Source organism: Cryptomeria japonica, chromosome 7 (genome assembly GCF_030272615.1).
Source record: "Cryptomeria japonica chromosome 7, Sugi_1.0, whole genome shotgun sequence".
Taxonomy (NCBI): domain Eukaryota; kingdom Viridiplantae; phylum Streptophyta; class Pinopsida; order Cupressales; family Cupressaceae; genus Cryptomeria; species Cryptomeria japonica.
Genome location: NC_081411.1, coordinates 124,716,406 through 124,737,939, shown reverse-complemented (window position 1 = coordinate 124,737,939; position 21,534 = coordinate 124,716,406).

The window sequence follows — 21,534 nt, the reverse complement described above, 5'->3', positions numbered from 1 at the left end:
CAAAGCACTACAATTGAGCCAGATGGAGACATCAGTGGATTTTGACCATGTATCTGACCTAGTGGATTCAAGTGATTTTTTGAGTTAATTTTTTTGCAAGTGTTCTTTTTGGTTCATTTTGTTGTACATCATACTTTACTTTTGGTATTAATTAACACTTTATAAAATGCAAGTCATGTGTATGCAATTGTTGCAGAAGATAACAATGAAGAAGGAACAGATTACTATTTGTGTCGTTGTGTCCAGCCAAAAAGAAAATGGACAACCACAATCATTAACAGAGAGGGTATTGAGTACCCAATAGGGTCTGTTGTTGTGACAAGAACATGGCTTAGGAGATACCCTATCAAGAATTCTGATGTTTGGTTGTTGGGTATGTGCAGGATCATGGTGTGCCAAAACAGGCCCTTAAGTGGCAATGAAATTTCAAAAAATCAGAGTTATGCAACTTGACATGAAAAATTGAATAAGTTATGAACATTATTTTTAAAATATGTAAGAAGAGAATCTATAGAAAATTGAATGCAGTTTCTAAGCTACTAGTTGTTTTTTGAAAAAAAAAATCCTATTTGATGAAAATTTCAAATTTCAATGCAGTGGTACAAAAGTTTCAGGAAAAAGATAAGTAGGTGTATGTCTAACCACCCTAATCACAATCAAATCATAGTATTTTTTTATAAGATTTATAATATAAGTATTAGACTCATGTCTGGATGTGACACATATTTTTTATAATTTTTTATAAAGTAAATAATTATTTATGAATTTTTTACTATAGCTTTTCAGAAATTCAGAAACTCCTACGTCTGACCACCTTAACTTGGTCAAAACCTTATGAAATTCAATTTTTTTTAATTTTTCTGTATAGTAGACGAAGCATAGGATGTGATGCATGTTTTAGATTCAAAAAATGTTATGCAGTTTGAAAGTTATGAGTATTTTTCAATCAGTCTATCAATCAGGACTTTTGTCAGAATTCAATTAGAAAATAAATAATAATTATTTATTAAAGTCAAAATAAGACAAGTCTTATATTGTTGGAAAGTTGAGAACATCCTTAAAAAACCCTTTTCATTTTATCAATTTTGGCTATAAAACAAAGTCGCCAGCCACTAGTGTAAAGTCTGTAAAATCAAGGAATACTAAAAAGCACGTTTTTCCAGTTGACTTTCCAAGCGTGTCACTTCCAAGCCAAATCCCAAAGCAAACCCGAACCAAAATATGGAGGAAAAAATTTATGTTTTAAAATCGGATATCTAACAAAATTGGAATCGGATATCCGAATTCGGATATCCGATTTTTGAAAAAATAAAAAAATATATTTTAGTAAATTGGGCATAACTTTTGCGTTTTATATCAAAATTTTGATTTTTTACAGGCGTTGGAAAGGTAATTAAGAGATCTATGATATGTAATAGGTATATTTTCAATTATTTGTTTTAAAAAATAATTATAATTCATTTAAATTCATCCTTCATTTTTAAAACATAAAAAACTCATGACTTTTTCATATGATTTCCCTATTACATGAATTTTTATAACAATCATCTCAAAATAAACTAAATAAATAATTAATTAATAAAAGAAAATTTATGAATTTTATTGAGTTCGATAAATTTTGATAAACCATGTTGTCTATGTTTGTTCCTTTCTCCACCTCTCTCTCCTAAACCTATCACTCCACCTATTTGTTTCTTCCTCCCTCTCTTTTGTCCATATTTATACATATCTCTCTAGACCTATATCTCTAACTATCAATGAATACCTCATTAAATCTCTCAATCTCTACAAGGTGATTATATTTCTAACTCTTCATAATTTCCTCCTCTATGTCACTCTCTTTTCCCTAAGACCTACCCTAGTCTCTTTGCATTTCCTTCTCATCTCTAGCAACAAAATTCAGAGGGGACAAGGACAAGTGTAGGGAAGTATCAAAAAAAGGAGAGGGGGAGAGAGGTGAGAAGGAGAGATTAATTGGGGGGGGGGGAGAGAGTGTGAGAGAGAGAGCTCTAGGTAATTAGGTGGAAGGTCAAGAGAGAGAGGGAGGGGGTTATTGGTGTGAAGAGAGAATGAGAGGGAGAGTTTGAGATTATTAGGGGGTAGGAGGAGAGGGGGAGAGGGGAAAGTATCAACAAAGAGAGAAGAGAGATGGGGAAAAAGGTGAAGAGAGACATAGAGAGTAATTAGGGGGTGGGTGGAGGGGGAGAGGGAAGTATCTATAAACCCATAGGAGGAGAGAGGTGATCGAGGGTAATTGAGGGAAAGAAATAATGTGAGAGAGAATATTGTGTCCTAAAGGGTCATATGGTGTATCATGAACCTTTAGGACACCATATGACACCTCAGGACACCATATGATATTTTTATAAGTCTTATGGTGTCCTAAGGGGTCATATGGTGTTCTATGAGAGTTTAGGACACCATATGGTGTTATTAAGGGTCGTATGGTGTGTTAAGGGGCCATATGGTATCTTATGACCCCTTAGGACATCATATGACCCGTTAGGTATTGTTAGGGGTCATATGGTGTCGTTGGGGGTTGTATGGTGTGCTAAAGGATCATATTGTGTCCTAAGGGGTCACAAGACATCGTATGACCCCTTAGACACCATATGATCCATTAGGTTTTGTTAGGGCTCATACTATGTCCTAAGAGGTCATATGGTGTCCCATGACCCTTTAGGACACCATATGACCCCTTAGGACATCATATGGTGTCGTTATGGGTTGTATGCAGTGCTAAGGGGTCATATGGTGTCCTATGACCCCTTAGGACACAATATGACCCCTTAGTACACCATATCATGTCCTTAGGGGTCATGTGGTGTCCTATGACCCCTTAGGACATAATATGACCCCTTAGGTGTTGTTAGGGGTCATATTGTGTCCTAATGGGTTATATGGTCTCCTACAACCCCTTAGGACACCATATGGTGTCATTAGGGGTTGTATGGTGTGCTAAGGGGACATATTATGTTCTAAAGGTTCCTAGGACATCATATAACCCCTTAGGACACCATATGACCCCTTAGGTATCGTTAGGGGTCATATTGTGTCCTAAGGAGTCATATGGTGTCTCATGGCACCATATGACCCCTTAGGACACCATATCGTGTGGTTATGGGTCTTCTTATAGTCTAAGGGGTCATATGGTGTTATATGACCCGTTAGGATACCATATGACCCCTTAGGAAACCATATGGTGTTGTAAAGGGTGGTATGGTGTCGCAAGGGGTCATATGGTGTCCTATGACCCCTTAGGACACTGTATGGCATTGTTAGGGCTCATATTATGTCCTAAGGGGTAATATTGTGTCTTATGACCCCTTAAGACACCACATGGTGCCACTATGGGTCGTATGGTGTTCTAAGGGGTCATATGGTGTTCTATGACCCTCTAAGATGCCATATTATGTTTTTATGGGTTGTATAGTCCTATAAGGGGTCATATGGTGTCCTATGACCCCTTAGGACACCATATAGTTTCATTATGCATCGTATGGTGTCCTAAGGGGTCATATGGTGTTCTATGACCCCTTAAGACACCATATGACTCCTTAGGACACCATATGGTGTCATTAGGGGTCATATGGTGTGCTAAGGGGTCAAATGGTGTCTTATGACCCCTTAGAACACCATATAACCCCTTAGGTATCGTTAGGTGTCATTTTGTGTCGTTAAGGACCATATAGTGTCCTATGACCCCTTAGGACACAATATGACCCCTTAAGACACCATATAGTGTTGTTAGGGGTCATATGGTGTCTTATGAACCTTTAGGTGTTGTTAGGGGTCATATTGTGTCCTAACGGTGTATATGGTGTCCTACGACCCCTTAGGACACCATATGGTGTCGTTAGGGGTTGTATGGTGTGCTAAGGGGTCATATTGTGTCCTAAAGGTTCCTAGGACATCATATAACCCCTTAGGACACCATATGACTCCTTAGGTATCATTAGGGGTCATATGGTGTTTCTTGACACCATATGACCCCTTAGGACACCATATCATGTCGTTATGGGTCTTCAGGAGATACCATATGACCCCTTAGGACACCATATCATGTCGTTATGGGTCTTCTTGTGTTATAAGGGGTCATATGGTGTTATATGACCCCTTATAACATAAGAAGACCCCTTAGGACACCATATGGTGTTGTAAGGGTCGTATGGTGTTCTAAGGGGTCATATGGTGTCCTATGACCCCTTAGGACACTATATGACCCCTTAGGTGTCATGATGGGTCATATTGTGTCCTAATGGGTCATATGCCATTCTATGACCCCTTAGGACACCATATGACCCCTTGGGACACTATATGGTGTTATGGGTCGTATGGTGTTCTAAGGGGTCATATGTTGTCTTATGACCCCTTAGGACACTATATGACGTTGTTAGGGGTCATATTATGTCCTAAGGGGTAATATTGTGTCTTATGACCCCTTAAGAGACCACATGGTATCGTTAGGGGTCGTATGGTGTTCTAAGGGGTCATATGGTGTTCTATGATCCTCTAAGACACCATATTATGTTGTTATGGGTTGTATGGTCCTCTAAGGGGTCATATGGTGTCCTGTGACCCCTTACCACACCATATAGTGTCATTATACATTGTATGGTGTCCTAAGGGGTCATATGGTGTTCTATGACCCCTTAGGACACCATATGGTGTCATTAGGGGTCATATGGTGTGCTAAGGGGTCAAATGGTGTCCTATGACTCCTTAGAACACCATATGACCCCTTAGGTATCGTTAGGTGTCATTTTGTGTCCTTAGGGGTCATATGGTGTCCTATGACCCCTTACGACACAATATGACCCTTTAAGACACCATATAGTGTCGTTAGGGGTCATATGGTGTCCTATGACCCCTTACGACACAATATGACCCCTTAGGTGTTGTTAGGGGTCATATTGTGTCCTAATGGGTCATATGGTGTCCTACGACTCCTTAGGACACCAAATGGTGTCATTAGGGGTTGTATGGTGTGCTAAGGGGTCATGTTGTGTCCTAAAGGTTCGTAGGACATCATATAACCCCTTAGGACACCATATGATGCCTTAGGTATCGTTAGGGATCATATGGTGTCTCTTGACACCATATGACCCCTTAGGACACCATATCATGTTGTTATGGGTCTTCTTGTGTTATAAGGGATCATATGGTGTTATATGACCCCTTAGGATACGATATGACCCCTTAGGACACCATATGGTGTCGTAAGGTGTTGTATGGCATTCTAAGGGGTCATATGGTGTCCTATGACCCCTTAGGACACTATATGACCCCTTAGGTGTCGTCATGGGTCGTATTATGTCCTAATGGGTCATACGGTGTTGTATGACCCCTTAGGACACCATATGACCCCTTGGGACACTATATGGTGTTATGGGTTGTATGGTGTCCTAAGGGGTCATGTGGTGTCCTATGACCCCTTAGGAAACCATATGACCCTTTAGGATTCCACATTGTGTCATTAGGGGTCATATGGTGTCCTAAGGGGTCACTTGGTGTCTTAGGACCCCTTAGGATACCACATGGTGTCATTACGGGTCTTATTGTGTCTTAAGGGGTCATATGGTGTTTTATGGCCCCTTAGGACACCATATGACCCCTTAGGAGATAATATGGTGTCGTTAGGGGTCATATTATGTCCTAACAGGTCATATGATGTTCTATGACCCCTTAGGACACAATATAACCCATTAGGAGACCATATATACTAAGTTTCAAATAAGGAGAGATATAAGGGTGAAAAGAGATGAACTAAAGAGAGGGAAAAGAACTAAAGGACAAGGATATAAATAGAGATTAGATATTAAGGAGTACGAAGTGAGAGGGAGAAAAACTAAAGGACAAGGATGGATAGAAAGAGGTACACATATCTAGATATTAAAAAGGAGAGAAGACGATAGAGATACAAAATGAAGATAAAGGGAGAGGGAGATGAATAGATATAGAGAAAGAGAGAGGTAAAGACAAAGATAAATATATGAAGAGGTGGAGAAAAAAGGATAGAGAGGGGTAAAGAGAGAGATAAAAAAAGGAAGAGATAGAGAGATATAAAGAAAGAGAAATATCGATAGATAGAGAGATATAGATAGTGCAAGAGAGTGAGAAAGAGAGATAGAGATTATAGATAGGGATATATAGAGAGGGAGAGAGAGAAAGAGGAAGATATAGAGATACATAAAGGCACTATAGAGAAGGATGTGGGGAGAGAGCCAGAGATATATAAAAATGTAGCAAATAAAGAGATAAAGGTAGAGAAATAGAAAGATACTTCAAGAGGGCGATAGAGGAAGAGACAGAGAAGTAGATTAATCATGTATAGAGGAAGATATATAAAGATAGAGGAACATATAAAAAGAGAGATTGATAGGGAAAAAGATGGAGATAGAGATAGATATGGATAGAAAGTGATAGAGAGAGTAAGACAAATGGAGGGAGAGATGGAGTGGATAAGTGAGATTTAGAGATAATGAGATATAAATATACATGAAGACAGATCTATAGGGATATAGAGATAGAGGGGACAAGATAGGGAGAGAAAGGAGGTGATAGAGACAAGTAATATATAAGTATATGTAGGATAAGGTAGAGGAGGGAGATAAATAGAGAGAAGAGATATTATTAGAGAGAAATATAGAAATAAGGAGTGACAATGATGGAGTGGGAGAGGGAGAGATAGGAATAGAAAGATGGAGATATATGCAAAGATGCATGTAACTTGGGAATTTTTTTTATCTAGATGGGATGAGAAAATAAGTGACATAATTAGAGAAGAAGGAGATGGATAAAATATATTATATAAGTATAGATAGACAAGTGATAGATAAAGTAGGTGATAAGAAAAAAAAGAGACTTTGTATGCAAAATTTATGAGTATTTAAAGTTTTAAAATTGAAGGACCAACTTAAAATGATTATAATTAATATTTTTTTCTATAATATCATAAAAATACCTCATCCATTTGATAGGTCTCTGAATTACCTTTCCAACGCCTATAAAAAATCAAAATTTTGATAAGAAACACAAATGTTATGCCCATTTTACTAAACTATGTTTTTTATGTTGAGAAAAATGGATATCCGATTTTCAATTTGAAAAAAGTATGACATCACAATAGTGACATCAAAAATCGGATATCTGATATTATCGGATATCCGATTTGGTTTGGTATTACCAAACCAAATTGAAATTTTGGTCGACCCAAACAAAAAGTCAAATCGGATTTTGGCGTGTTTTGAAAGGTTTAAAACACTTTTTTTTGCATTGCCACTTTTTGGCCCCCCATGATCTTGCACATGCCCTGTTCGAGGACTTTGAAATACACATACATATTCTTCATTCTCTAACCTTGTTGTTGCAACAAATATTCATTTGATGAAGTATCATGGTAGACCTCATAACGAGATTTTATGGAAAGTTCGTGAATCTGACCACGAGGCAATACTTGACACAATATGGGTTAGAATCGATCCTGAAGGCTCACTTGATTGATTCTATGGTTAAGAGTAGAATGATTTTTAGAATTTTGGATAAATCATCGACGAATTGTTCTATATTCATTTTTTGTATATATAAATGCCCATGAGCTGATTTTTACATGTTTAGGTGCATAATTTGTATATTTGAATGGCAATGAGCTGATTTGTACATATATACATGCCAAATTTTGTATATTAAAATGACAATGAGCTGAATTGCACATATTGTAATGTTGAATTTTGTATAAAATCCCATGAGATGATTTGTAAGACATTTTTTTGTATAATCAAATAGCCAAAAGCCGATTTGACCATATTTAGAGGCAAATTTTTGAATAATATGTGACAATGTTTTGTGACTATTTTGTGTGTCAATGTTTTGTGACTATGTTTTGAGTATATGTGATGTGATAAGGTCAATCATGAGCATTCTTGATTCTTGTATAATCATGGAGAATTATTTGAGTCATTATCGGGTCATACAGGTCATAGATTGAGACTAGATACAATTTGAGCAAAAATTGTCATGATTGTCAAAAAAGTTGGCAAGCAACTTGTACATTGCATCAAGTAGGGTATGACTCTCAATGTTCTGGCACTTTGGGATGCACAACAGGGGCATTCATAGCATAAACCTTCCCACCCAGATGTTCTCGTGACGTCGGTTTGTGTACAAGACAAACCGAATCAATTCTAGCCAATCTTGCAACTTTGCATTGCATGTAACTCACGGGTTTTGTAGTAGGCAAAAAAATGCTACCAATTCAAAATGGCTCTAATTTGTCAAAAACTAAGATAGGCCATTGTAGAGGAGCCTCACGTGACCCTATAGGTTCAAACGGATCGACCATATGTGTCCTGGATTTGAAGAAACAGTCCGTCAAATTTTGACATTTTTTTGGACTCAGGGCACTTGAGAGATCGCATCGGTAGGGTATGAATCTCAATGTTTCAGTGATTTTGGATGCATGAAAGGGGCATGCCTAGTGAAAACCTACCCACCTGGACATGCTCATGACTTTGGTTTGTGCACAGGACGAGCCAAATCAATTCTAGCCAATCCTGCAACTTTTCATTGCATGCAACTAACGATTTTTGCACCAGGTGAAAAAATGCTACCAATTGAAAATGGCTCCAAGTCATCAAAAACCAAGATAGGCCACTGTAGAAGAGCCTCACGCAACCCCATAGGCTCAAATGGATCGACCATATGTGTCTTGGATTTGAAGAAATAGTCCATCAAATTTTGACAATTTTTGGACTCAGGACACTTGAGAGATCACATAGGTAGGGTATGACTCTCGATGTTCTGGTGCTTTGGGATGCATAATAGGGGCATGTCTAGTGTAAAAATGCCCACCCAAGTGCACTTGTGACATTGGTTTGTGCACACGATGAACCGAATCAATTCTAGTCAATCCTACAACTTTGCATTGCATGCAACTCACGGTTTTTGCAATAGGCAAAAAAATGCTACCAATTGAAAATGGCTCCAAGTCGTCAAAAACTAAGATAGGTCATTGTAGAGGAGTCTCATGCAACCCCATAGGCTCAACTGGATAGACCATATGTATCCTGGATTTGAAGAAACAATTTGTCAAATTTTGATTATTTTTTGGACTCAGGGCACTTGAGAGATCACATCAGTAGGGTATGACTCTCAATGTTTCGGATGCATGAAAGGGGCATGCCTAGTGTAAACTTTCCCATCCAGATGCGCTTGTGATGTCTTTTTGTGCACGCGACAAACCGAATCAATTCTAACCAATCCTACAACTTTGCATTGCATGCAACTCATGGTTTTTGCAGTAGGGGAAAAAATGCTACCAATTGAAACTGACTCTAAGTCATCTAAAACCAAGATAGGCCATTGTAGAGGAGCCTCATGTGACCCCATAGGTTCAAACGGATCGAGCATATGTATCTTGGATTTGAAGAAACAGTCCATCAAATTTTGACAATTTTTTGGACTCGGGGTACTTAAGAGATCGCACGAGTAGGGTATGACTCTCGATGTTCTAGTGCTTTGGGATGCATGATAGGGGAATTCCTAGCGTAAACCTTCCCACCCAAATGCGCTCATGACATTGGTTTGTGCACACGATGAATCAAATAAATTCTAGCCAATCCTACAACTTTGCATTGCATGCAACTGATAGTTTTTGCAGCAGGCGAAAAAATGCTACCAATTGAAAATAGCTCTGATTCGTCAAAAACTGAGATAGGCCATTGTAGAGGAGCCTCATGTGACCTTATAGGTTCAAACAGATTGACCATATGTATCCTGGATTTGAATAAATAGTCCATCAAATTTTGATAATTTTTTGGACTCAAGGCACTTGAGAGATCGCGGCGGTAGGGTATGACTCTCGACATTTCGGTGCTTTGGGATGCATGATAGGGGTATACCTAGTGTAAACCTACCCACCCAAAGGCGCTTGTGATGTCAGTTTGTGCACATGATGAACGAAATTTGACCATTGCTAGCGTGAGGGTGCTCTCGCACCAAACACATATTGTTGTTTATATTCATATTGTCGATTGTTTTTGTTTATATTCACATTGTTGATTACATATGCAAACATTCATTTAAATTTATAAAAGGGCAACCACCAAATACAGCAAATACACAATGATGAACTAAATACAAGGAGTTTTCTAGGGTTAATTCAACATTTTAGAAATTTTATCAAATCATATTCCACGATTGCAATGTTTTATATCATATATTTTTGTTGTTTATATTCATATTGTTGATTACATAGGCAAATGATCAATTAATTAATTTATAAAATGACAACCACAAAATACAACGAATACAAAATAATGAACTTAGTACACATTTATTGGAACGAATATTGATATTTATATATATATAAAAAAGGCATGTCTGCCAAGTCAATACAAGTATTACAAAAATGTGGCATACGCCATGTCCAAATTGATATACAATAAAAATGTAGAATATATCTACATGTATTGGTCATTCTATGACCCAAACTAACACTATATGATCCTAAACTTGTGGTGGATCATCAAAATCAAGCCTCTTTGATGCAGTATGTAGCTCTGTAGATGGCTGCAAAACAACAATTCAAAAGCCAAGTTAGAATATTTTTGTAGAAAATAGTTCACAATTAACAACATAACTATGCATTTAACTATAATTCTTTTGCAATTGAAATGTAGATTACCTCATCGGCTGATCTAGGAGCTAATGTCTTCGCTCTCCTCTCCTTGTCACTCTTAGGAGTTTTCTTGAAGACATACTTAAATGGATCCACGTTATGGTCGTACCACAAAGGGTCTATGGTAGATTAAATGTACAATTAATACAATGTAATAACATAAATATATCAAAAACACTTAAAAGCTATAATATAGAGAACAATGACGTACCTGTGCTTGAGATGCTTCTCCAATGGACTGAGGATGGCTCACCATTGATGGAGAAACTGTTGCTATTACCTATACAAAAATTGTTCAAAGATTAAATACAATTAATATAATGATAAGTATTGTAGGTTAAAAACAATTAATGTAATGTATCAAACAAAAGTGTAGCGGATCCTGAGATGCTTCTCTAGTGCACGAAGGAGGGTTCACCATTGATGAAATAGGTATGGATATTTCCTATATGAAAACATTATAAGATTATAATATATCACAAGTTCACATGTACACGTGCATATAATCATGAAATCAAGAAAATAAAGTAGAGATACATACCTCTGCCCTCTCTTGATCCACAGGCGAATCAGGTGCATTCAACAAAACCACATAGCTCAATGGTCGTTGTACATGTAAAATAGACAAAAAACACTAATCAATCTACAAACCTCAACTAATACTTGATTTCAACATTTTCAAACAATTGTACAAGTAGAAATGTTTTCAATTACCCTCTTCCCATGTTTTGGTGTCTTCGAGGAATTCTTTTTTTTAGGATGAGCCCTAGATGCGGAGGGGGTACCCTAAAAAAACAAAATTAACATGAGATATTAGTACAGATAATATATTAAATATAATTTAAAAAAATCTAAAATGAAATGACTTGCATATTCCATCAAAATAATACATAAAAAGGGTTGTACAAAATCTAATAGCGTATAGCCTTGTAGGCCAAAATCAATCGCTAAGTGTGTGATGTCATCAATCTGGGACATTTGGTCCCCTATCAACACCTACAAACTAAAAATTGGACCAAGCATTAAAGATAGTTAGTATATATTGTATTTTTTTGAATTCAAAGTGTACTATTCTATTTTAACATGTTAAAAAATTTATACCTTAGGCATTGAAGTTGCAGCTGTAGTAACTGGGGGAGGAGCATGGGATATCGCTACTACATCCTGAAATGCGTATTATTTGTCTCAATTTAAATCGATGTATAAATGAAAATTTATTTATGTAATTACAAATTTAAAGTGACTGATAAATAAAATGCTATGAATTCAAATCAACACACGTGTGCCTTTCGCTCGTGGGCAAACACCATGTCCATCAAATCATCTATCAGCGTGAAATCCTTAGTCGTGCGGGCCTAACATCTACTCCCGCAAATCATGCACAGATGAGATGTGGATCCATTTGTATCGGCTGCATCATCTATCCCCGAACAACTAACACACATATGTTGGATGGGCTCTTTGTCACCACCTAGAGAAACTAATGGCTCATCATCCAATACAATAGGGTGTGCTAACAACGTCACATGCTGGATTATGGCACCAGTCAATGTTGTGGCCGCCTAAAGAGTCTGTAGCTCCATCGACTCTTTTAGCTCTAGTGGGACAACCTGATGCACCTTGGGTTTGGGTGCTAGGGGGCAGCGACTCTCTGCGGGTAATCACCTAGGGCTCCAGGTCTATCTTGGGCAAAGCCACCACCTCTACCATGGAACTCTCTCATGTCAAAAATAGTTTGGGTGCACATTGAGAACAAACTCACAATATACTTTTCTCAAAAAATATAATGGCACCTCATAATTATTACAAGGTGGATCATCATAGACCATCCACCACCTCTGCCAAAAAAGATTCTTCATCTGCACATTAGTACACCAATGTATGGGAAACCTATTTGCATTAAGAGGTAATGACGGACCAGTTTTGGGATCAACAAAAAGGGCACATATTTGTTGTTTACTAATATTTTTGTTTTTTACTCTCTCGTATGATAGCCCATTGACATAGAATTGACGACAGCTATCCCTAAAGTTTCCCCATTTGGTAATTTGTGTGGAAACAACTATGGCACCACTACGTAATGTTTCTAGGCTAGTGGCAAGGGATTGATGATGCTCAAGTTTGGATGTTTTCAATTTAACAATCAGTCTATTGATTTTAGACGTATTTTGTCCTAACTGATTAATTAATTGCTCATGTGTTTCAGGTGTGCGATCAAAAGGAGGAATTGGGGGTGTATCTTATGGGTTTTCAGGAGGCGCATTTGGTTGTTCTTATTCTGGATTAGAAGAATTTGGTTTTTGAAACAAAAAATGAAAAAAACCTAATCAAAATTAATGAAATTAAATTCAAAATGTAAAAAAATTTGAACAAAGGGCATGTGCACAAAGATGGTGGTCAGAAAAGTGGACACCACCCAAAAAAAACATGGAAAAATAAGCAGCGCGTACGCGTTGCTTTTACAAAAATGAGCACGATTGAGAACGTACGAGCTACTCATAGGAAAATGAGCGCATATGCGCTAATAATCCAAATAAAACCGCATACGCAGTGCCTGGTAAAAAAAGTTTAAAAAAAAAACTGGGTCTCATTTACTTGTGAATAGCGCATTTTTAACTTCGTTTTTTCCCCATTTCCTCTCCTAAACTGCAAACGGGGTGCTAGATTTGTCCTCCAAGCTATGGATCAAGGATAGTTTTTATTTATTTTTGTCTTTCTTTCTGGTTTATGCAATTTGTTTTACATTTTGAATTTAATTTCATTAATTTTGATTAGGTTTTTTCATTTTTTGTTTCAAAAACTATATTCTTCTAATCCAGAACAAGAACAACCAAATGCACCTCCTGAAAACCCACAAGAACAACTAAATGCACCTCCTAAAAACACACAAGAACAACCCTCAATTCCTCCTTTTGACCACACAACCGAAACACAGGAAGAATTAATTAATCAATTAAGACAAAATATGTCTAAAATCAATAGATTGATTGTTAAATTGAAAACTTCTGAACTTGACCATCATCAATCCCTAGCCTCTAGCCTAGAAACATTAGCTAGTGGTGCCATATCTGTTTCCACATAAATTACCAAATGGGGAAGCTTTAGGGATAGGTGTTGTCAATTCTATGCCAATGGGCTATCATACAATGGAGTAAAAAACAAAAATATTACTAAACAACAAATATGTGCCCTTTTTGTTGATCCCAAAACTAGTCAGTCATTACCTCTTAATGCAAAGAGGTTTCTCATACATTGGTGTACCAATGTGCAAATGAAGAATATTTTTTGGCAGAGGTTGTGGATGGTCTTTGATGATCCACCTTGTAATAATTATGAGGTGCCATTAGATTTTTTGAAAAAAATATATTGTGAGTTTGTGCTCAATGTGCAGCCAAACTATTTTGACATGAGAGAGTTTCATGGTAGAGGTGGTGGCTCTACCCAAGATAGACCTAGAGCCCATAGGTGATTAGCCACAGAGAGTTGCCACCCCCTAGCACCCAAATCCAAGGTGCATCATGCTGTCCCATTAGAGCTGAAAGAGTCGATGGAGCTACAGACTCTTCACGTGGCCACAACATTGATTGGTGCCATCATCCAGCATGGGACGTCTTTAGCACACCCTATTGTATTGGATGATGAGCCACTAGAGGGAAGCAGAGAGCCCATCAAGCATATGTGTGTCAGTTGCTTAGGGATAGATGATGTAGCTAGTGCAGATGGATCCTCATATCATCTGTGCACGATTTGCGGCTGTAGATGTCAGGCTCACACGGTTGTGGATGTCACGTTGATAGATGAGTTGATGGACATGGTGTATGCCCATGAGCCACAGACACATGTGTGGGTATGTGAACAAAGATGGTGGTCAAAAAAGTGGACACCACCCAAAAAAAACATGGAAAAACAAGCAGTGCATACGCGGTTCTAAAATTTGAAATGACTGCGAGGTATGTGCACCAAGTTGTGGTACCAAAAGGGGGTCTTAAGATGCCACTTTTTTTTTGAAATCAGAAAAGTCTAAACTTCAACAACAAATTGAAGATAGTTACACTCCAAATTTGAAGATGCAACAAGAAAAGGAGTCAGAGTGCTTCAAGTCTACTTTCTAAACTACTAATTTTTTTTGAAAATGGTGGAGATTAAGGGCTTCAAAAAGGGGGGCCACAAAAAGTGATCCTGTTTTTATGCAAAAAACATAACATAGCGTTTGTTGTGGCCCCCCTAAAATGTTAACTTTTTTTTTGAATTTTTAAAATCACTTCAGTGAGAAATTAGCTAATACCTTGAAGTTTATGCCAAAATTTTCAGCTATTTTTTTAATGAGTATATGATTTTTTACTAATTTTTGAAGTGGACACATCCTGAAAAACAAAAATTTGAGCGTGTTCCCCCCTAAAATCATTGAAAACAAATCAAAAATCAAAACCTTTTTTTAAAAATTGTGTAGAATGGAGTCTAGTTTCTAAAAATGTAATTTTTTTCAAAATCTGATGAACGTGTAAAAATCTAGATCCAAAATAGTGCATGTTGGTTTTTGACAAAAAAAGAACACACTAACAAAAGAAATTATAGATGAAAGACTTAACGAAATCAAAATTTGAAATAAATTACAATTTTGGATAGCTAAGAGGGAGCTCAAGTTTACCACGGTATATTTTTTTAACTTCATTGAAACACATGCAAACCTGATGGAGAGCACGACCAAAAATATGTCAAAATTTTAAATGTTCTGACAAAAACACGTCTCTAGCCTAAAATGGTCATCCAAACCTTTGGGTTGGATGCCCAAGGCAAATCCAAACCATAGGTTTGGTGTTTCCCAAAGCGGGACATTTGGCGCTCACCAAATATGGCGAGCGCCCTATTTGGCGTGCGTCAAATGTGATGAATGGATATTCCATTTGGCGCGCGCCAAATGTGGTCCATATTCCACATTTGGCACGCGCCAAATAAGGATGAAGAGGGAGATAGCTCGAGGGATAGCAGAATAAGGGAATTGTGAGAGCTAGAAAGGAGAGAGACAAAGAAGAGTATGTATCTATAAGAATGAAGAGCCGGAGAAGAGGTAAGGGGAGAGAGAGAATATGAGATCTAGTTCATAGAGAGAGATGGAACTACGAGGGAAGGGAGGTAAAGAAGGGAGAGGTGAGATGGGGGTGTCTATCTACACATTTGGCACTCTCCCTATTTGGCGCATGCCAAATGTGAAATAGATAGAAACTCTTCTTTGTCCCTCTCCTCTTTAGCTCTCACAATTCCCTTATTCTCCTATCCCTCGAGCTATCTCCCTCTTCATCCTTAAACCCATCTAATTCCCTCTCTCACCTCTTTCCCTCATTTTTTTCCTCACTTCCTCCTCTCTCTAGGTCCTAAGGGGTCATAGGACACCATATGACCTCTTAGGTTACCATAAGACCCATAACGACACCATATTTTGTCCTAAGTGGTCATAGGACACCATATGACCCCTTAGGACACTATAGGACACATAACGGCACCATATGGTGTCTTAATGGGTCATAGGACACCATATGACCCCTTAGGTGTCATTAGGGGTCGTATTGTGTCCTAACGGGTTATATGGTGTCCTATGACCCCTTAGGACACCATACGACCCATAACGACACTATATTATGTCCTAAGGGGTCATATGGTGTCCTAAAGGGTCATAGGAAACCACATGACCCCTTACGACACCATATGACCCATAACAACACCCTATTGTGTCCTAAGGGGTCATAGGACACCATATGACCCCTTACAACACCATACGACCCATAACAACACCCTATTGTGTCCTAAGGGGTCATATGGTGTCCTAATGGGTCATAGGACACCATATGACCCCTTACGACACCATAACGACCCATAACGATACCTAAGGGGTCATATGGTGTCCTATGGGACCCATAACGACACCATATTATGTCCTAAGGGGTCATATGGTGTCCTAAAGGGTCATAGGAAACCACATACCCCTTAGGTGTCCATACGACCCATAACAACACCATATTATGTCCTAAGGGGTCATATGGTATCCTAAGGGGTCATAAGACACCATATGAACCCTTAGGACACCATACGACCCATAACAACACCATATTGTTTCCTACGGGGTCATATGGTGCCCTAAGGGGTCATAAGACACCATATGACCCCTTAGGACACCATACGACCCATAACGACACCCTATTGTGTCCTAGGGGGTCATATGGTGTCCTAAGGGGTCATAGGACACCATATGACCCCTTATGACACTATACGACCCATAACGACACCTAAGGGGTCATATGGTGTCCTAAGGGGTCATAAGACACCATATGACCCCTTAGGACACCATACGACCCATAACGACACCCTATTGTGTCCTAGGGGGTCATATGGTGTCCTAAGGGGTCATAGAACACCATATGATCCCTTATTACACCATACGACCCATAACGACACCTAAGGGATCATATGGTGTCCTATGGCCCCATAGGACACCATATGACCCCTTAGGTGTCCATACGACCCATAACGACACCATATTGTGTCCTAATGGGTCATATGGTGTCCTAAGGGGTCATAAGGCACCATATCACCCCTTAGGACACCATACAACCCATAACGACACCCTATTGTGTCCTAGGGGTCATATGGTGTCCTAAGGGGTCATAGGACATCATATGACCCCTTACGACACCATACGACCCATAACGACACCTAAGGGGTCATATGGTGTCCTATGGCCCTATAGGACACCATATGACCCCTTAGGTGTCCATAATGACACCATATTGTGTCCTAATGGGTCATATGGTGTCCTAAGGGGTCATAGGATACCATAAGACCCCTTAGGACACCATACGACCCATAATGACACCGTATTGTGTCCTAAGGGGTCATAAGATGCCATATGACCCCATAGGACACCATATGACCCATAATGACATCCTATTATGTCCTAAGGGGTCATATGGTGTCCCAAGGGGTCATAAGGCACCATATGACCCCTTACGACACCATACGACCCATAATGACACCCTATTGTGTCCTAAGTGGTCATATGGTGTCCTAAGGGGTCATAGGACACCATATGACTCCTTACGACACCATAATGACCCATAATGATACCTAAGGGGTCATATGGTGTCCTATGGCCCCATAGGACACCATATGACCCCTTAGGTGTCCATACGAGCCATAACGACACCATATTGTGTCCTAATGGGTCATATGGTGTCCTAAGGGGTCATACGACACCATATGACCCCTTAGGACACCATACGACCCATAACGACACTGTATTGTGTCCTAAGGGGTCATATAGTGTCCTAAGGGGTCATAAGACACCATATGACCCCTTAGGACACCATACAACCCATAACGACACCATATTGTGTCCTAAGGGGTCATATGGTGTCCTAAGGGGTCATAAGACACCATATGACCCCTTAGGACACTATATGACCCATAATGACACCCTATTGTGTCCTAGGGGGTCATATGGTGTCCTAAGGGATCATAGAACACCATATCACCCCTTACAACACCATATGAGCCATAACGACACGTAAGGGGTCATATGGTGTCCTATGGCCCCATAGGACACCATATGACCCCTTAGGTGTCCATATGATCCATAACGACACCATATTGTGTCCTAACGGGTCATATGGTGTCGTAAGGGGTCATAAGACACCATATGACCCCTTAGGACACCATACAACCCATAACGACACAATATTGTGTCCTAGGGGTTCATATGGTGTCCTAAGGGGTCATAAGACACCATATGACCCCTTAGGACACCATACGATCCATAAGGACACCTAAGGGGTCATATGGTGTCCTATGGCCCCATAGGACACCATATGACCCCTTAGGTGTCCTTACGACCCATAACAACATCATATTGTGTCCTAAGGGGTCATAAGACACCATATGACCCCTTAGGACACTATACGACCCATAATGACACCTAAGGGGTCATATGGTGTCCTAAGACACCATATTATGTCCTAAAGAGTCATATGGCTTAATTTTTATGGTTGTGGCTATCAAACTATAGGGTATAGAGTAGAAATTTATCAAAGGTTAAAAAATTTCAATGGAAGTCATTTGGCTAGCGCCAAATATGGCGCTAGCCAAATGAGCTGCACAAAAAAAAGGTTATAGGGGACCCTTAAAGTAAAAAATTTCAATGGAAATCATTTGGCTAGCCCCATATTTGGCGCTAGCCAAATGAGCTGCACTAAAAAAACGGTTATATGGGACCCTTGACCCGTGATCCAAGCCCACATTCTCTCATTTTGTCTTCTTTCTGCGCATGATCAGACAAAAAAATGCTTTTTGCATTGTGTTGACATTTTATGCAAGGTTATTTTATACATTCCATTAGCTCTCCACCGCCTTTTTTTTCATTTGGCAACGTCAAAGAGGAAGAACATAGTTTTTTTATCAAATTTGAATAATTGAGGTAATATTTTCTTGTTTTTAGAATTCAAATACTTATTTAAGTGTTATTTTGTTTAAATGTTAGAACAAAAGTGTGAGTCAAAATTGATTATAATCCTATTAGATTTACATTAGATTTAACAATGCATTTGAAGGAAGTTGCATAAGAAAATTATTTGTTTAGTGGTTTAAAACAAAATTTGCAATTTCATACATCCTTTTTAAGATCTTATGAAATAATTTAGAAAAGAAATACATGAAATAATTTCAATTTCATATATCCATTTTAACATATGCATAATCATCATCATGCTGAGGAAACGACCAAAAAATGTAACACCGGAAGAGCGTGAAGCTAAGAATGCATAAAAAGGAGAAGGAATGAAGCAACTTTGTGAACAAAGGAAATTGAATACCATAGAAGAAGAGGTGTCAATTGAAGAGGTGCCAATTGAAGAGGAACATGAAATATCCATCCAATCTAAGAGAGAGACAAAATTGGCCACACAAAGGCAATGGATGCAAAACCTTCGTGCAATGAGACAATTGAATCCCGAGGTTGAGAGCATGTCTACCACAATTGAAGTTGAAGGCACCCCATCTCTTACATCTCAAGTTGAAGGCACACCATCTCTTATTGGCACACCATTGGTGTCTACAACATCTCATATTGAATGCACTCCCTCTATGACATTTGACGTTGCAAGTACTTCATGACTGACATCAAGTATTGGAGCTACACCATCTTGTACACCTCAATTTCAAGGTATGTCATCATTTTCATCTCCGGTTGAAGGTATGCCACCTATCCCTAATGTTGTTGACATTCCTAATCTTGAGATAACTCAAAGTTTGATAACACCTCCTAGAGTTTTGCATAGAAAGCCTAAGTATTTGATTGATATTGATGCTAATGTTTTGAAACCAATGGTTGAAAAGTTTCCGAAGCTTACTTATCAAAGACATGCTAACCGGATATGGAAAATATTTTTTGAGCCTTTAAATGAGACAGGAAGATGTCAACTATTTGTTGAAATGATGAGAAATCTGAAATTTAGGCCTATAATGAAGATTCTTGGGCTAAGAACATCGATTGAATCAAGCGACAAATCTATTGTGAAGAATTTGATGAATGCATATGATACTGTTGGTTCTAACTCACGCACAAAAGATAGTAATGCCACACAACATGTCATTACATCAACAATTGTAAGCACTCAAACTAAGAAAGCTCACCTCCTTAGAAAGACAAGTAAACAATTGAAGATAAGTAGACAAACTCTAATGAGAGCTTTAGGAAGGCAACAAAGAGTGGAGGATCGATATAACAATGCATTATGGGCATTTTTCGGTAGATTACCACGGAAAGATAAAGCAATTGTTGAAGCCTTGAGATCCCTAATTGAATATTTTTGGAAGAATAACAAAAGGGTCTCTCCAAATCAAAGAGATGTTGTAAGAAGGAGGATTGGTAGTAAAATCCGTGATCCACATCCAAAACATTTTTTGGATATGACTCAAACACAATTTTTTGCCAAGTTTCAACGTATGTATCCTCAAATAAAAATTAGTCAAAGGTTCTTTGAAATGCTAAAGCCTTTTTATGTCAAAATAAATCACACACACACAACTTCTTGTTGTAGAGTACATATTGAATTTTCTAAACATTATGATGTTTATCAACGCATATGTATAGATTTGCATGCTAACAATGTTTTGCAGGAATGCAACATAAATGGTCCACCGACATCTTCAAGGGAATTCATATCTAGCATCTTATGTGAAAGAGTAGATGGTCAAGTATATTACAATAAGTGTTGCTTGGATGGCACATGTGTTGATTGTGGTGGATTGCGACATTTACAAATTTGTCAACATATGGATATTGGACAAGAAATTGGTAATGAATTAGTAGAATTTGGAAAATATAAGACAGTGGCCTAAATGCTAAAAGATGGAAAAGAAGCAAAAAGGTGTGAATTGGTTAGTGAGAAGATTCCAGTGTATCAGTTTATGGGCGTCTTTCATGAGAATATAGTGTATGAGTATGCAAGGCATAACCATCAAGCTCGTTGGTTGGACTCACAATTTAAGCTATGCAAGGACACATTTCCACCTCATACAATCATTTCAATTGTTGAATTTGCAGAGAACTACACACTACAACTGCAGAACGAGGTGCAATCACAATATTACAACTCCACACAAGTTGCCATATTTGTGCATATAGCATTCATTCATGCACATGATAGTATGGAAGAGGATAGGAAGATATTGAGGGAGTATCATTTTTACATCAGTGATGATCGCTCACACTCTACAGAGTTTGTGCAAGGTTGTTTTCAGATATTCTGTGATGATTTGGCTAGTCGAGGCATATCATTCCGTCAACATATCATATGGTCAAATAATTG